The sequence below is a fragment of the Natator depressus genome, chromosome 24 (genome assembly GCF_965152275.1).
Source record: "Natator depressus isolate rNatDep1 chromosome 24, rNatDep2.hap1, whole genome shotgun sequence".
NCBI lineage: Eukaryota > Metazoa > Chordata > Testudines > Cheloniidae > Natator > Natator depressus.
Window position 1 is genome coordinate 15,270,041 of NC_134257.1, and position 2,537 is coordinate 15,272,577.

A 2,537-nucleotide genomic window follows, 5' to 3' on the forward strand; every position below is an offset into this window, starting at 1 on the left:
GGGGGCTGTGGGTCGGGAGTGAGGGGCACCGGCAGGGCTAGAGGGGGTGGGGGGGCCGGGCTGGCAGGGGGCTGTGGGTCGGGAGTGAGGGGCACCGGCGGGGGCGGGGGGGCAGGGCTGGCAGGGGCTGCAGGTCGGCAGTGAGGGTCACCGGCAGAACTGGAGGGGGGGGGCTGGGCTGGCAGGGGCTGCGGGTCGGGAGTGAGGGGCACCGCAGGGCTGGGGGGGCGGGGGGGCAGGGCTGGCAGGGGCTGTGGGTTGGGAGTGAGGGGCACCGGCAGGGCTAGAGGGGGTGGGGGGCCGGGCTGGCAGGGGGCTGTGGGTCGGGAGTGAGGGGCACCGGCAGAGCTGGAGGGGGCGGGGGGCAGGGCTGGCAGGGGCTGCGGGTCGGCAGTGAGGGGCACCGGCAGGGCTGGAGGGGGTGGGGGGGCCGGGCTGGCAGGGGGCTGTGGGTCGGGAGTGAGGGGCACCGGCAGGGCTAGAGGGGGTGGGGGGGCCGGGCTGGCAGGGGGCTGTGGGTCGGGAGTGAGGGGCACCGGCAGGGCTGGGGGGGCGGGGGGGCAGAGCTGGCAGGGGCTGTGGGTCGGCAGTGAGGGTCACCGGCAGAGCTGGAGGGGGTGGGGCGGCTGGGCTGGCAGGGGCTGCGGGTCAGGAGTGAGGGGCACCGGCAGGGCTGGGGCGGGCGGGGGGTGGGCTGGCAGGGGGCTGCGGGTCGGCAGTGAGGGTCACCGGCAGAGCTGGAGGGGGTGGGGCGGCTGGGCTGGCAGGGGCTGCGGGTCGGGAGTGAGGGGCACCGGCAGGGCTGGGGGGGCGGGGGGGTGGGCTGGCAGGGGGCTGCGGGTCGGCAGTGAGGGTCACCGGCAGAGCTGGAGGGGGTGGGGGGGCTGGGCTGGCAGGGGGCTGTGGGTCGGGAGTGAGGGTCACCGGCAGAGCTGGAGGGGTGGGGGGCTGGGCTGGCAGGGGGCTGCGGGTCGGCAGTGAGGGTCACCGGCAGAGCTGGAGGGGGTGGGGGGCTGGGCTGGCAGGGGCTGCGGGTCGGCAGTGAGGGGCACCGGCAGAGCTGGAGGGGGTGGGGGGCGGGCTGGCAGGGGCTGCGGGTCGGGAGTGAGGGGCACCGGCAGGGCTGGGGGGGCGGGGGGGCAGGGCTGGCAGGGGCTGCGGGTCAGGAGTGAGGGGCACCGGCAGGGCTGGGGCGGGCGGGGGGGTGGGCTGGCAGGGGGCTGCGGGTCGGCAGTGAGGGTCACCGGCAGAGCTGGAGGGGGTGGGGCGGCTGGGCTGGCAGGGGCTGCGGGTCGGCAGTGAGGGGCACCGGCGGGGCGGGGGGGTGTGCTGGCAGGGGGCTGCGGGTCGGCAGTGAGGGTCACCGGCAGAGCTGGAGGGGTGGGGGGCTGGGCTGGCAGGGGCTGCGGGTCGGCAGTGAGGGGCACCGGCAGAGCTGGAGGGGGTGGGGGGGCGGGCTGGCAGGGGCTGCGGGTCGGGAGTGAGGGGCACCGGCAGGGCTGGGGGGGCGGGGGGGCAGGGCTGGCAGGGGCTGCGGGTCGGCAGTGAGGGTCACCGGCAGAGCTGGAGGGGGTGGGGGGGCTGGGCTGGCAGGGGGCTGCGGGTCGGCAGTGAGGGTCACCGGCAGAGCTGGAGGGGGTGGGGGGGCTGGGCTGGCAGGGGCTGCGGGTCGGCAGTGAGGGGCACCGGCAGAGCTGGAGGGGGTTGGGGGGGCTGGGCTGGCAGGGGGCTGTGGGTCGGGAGTGAGGGTCACCGGCAGAGCTGGAGGGGGTGGGGAGGCTGGGCTGGCAGGGCTGTGGGTCGGCAGTGAGGGTCACCGGCAGAGCTGGAGGGGGTGGGGGGCTGGGCTGGCAGGGGCTGCGGGTCGGCAGTGAGGGTCACCGGCAGAGCTGGAGGGGGTGGGGGGCTGGGCTGGCAGGGGCTGCGGGTCGGCAGTGAGGGGCACCGGCAGAGCTGGAGGGGGTGGGGGGGGCGGGCTGGCAGGGGCTGCGGGTCGGGAGTGAGGGGCACCGGCAGGGCTGGGGGGGCGGGGGGGTGGGCTGGCAGGGGCTGCGGGTCGGCAGTGAGGGGCACCGGCAGAGCTGGAGGGGGTGGGGGGGGCGGGCTGGCAGGGGCTGCGGGTCGGGAGTGAGGGGCACCGGCAGGGCTGGGGGGGCGGGGGGGTGGGCTGGCAGGGGGCTGCGGGTCGGCAGTGAAGGTCACCGGCAGAGCTGGAGGGGGTGGGGGGGGTGGGCTGGCAGGGGGCTGCGGGTCGGCAGTGAGGGTCACCGGCAGAGCTGGAGGGGTGGGGGGCTGGGCTGGCAGGGGCTGCGGGTCGGGAGTGAGGGTCACCGGCAGAGCTGGAGGGGGTGGGGGGGCTGGGCTGGCAGGGGGCTGCGGGTCGGCAGTGAGGGTCACCGGCAGAGCTGGAGGGGGTGGGGGGCTGGGCTGGCAGGGGCTGCGGGTCGGGAGCGAGGGGCACCGGCAGGGCTGGGGGGCTGGGCACGGCGGGGGGGGAAGCGAAAGGGAAAGCGTGTCCGTGCTCCCGGCAGCCTGCG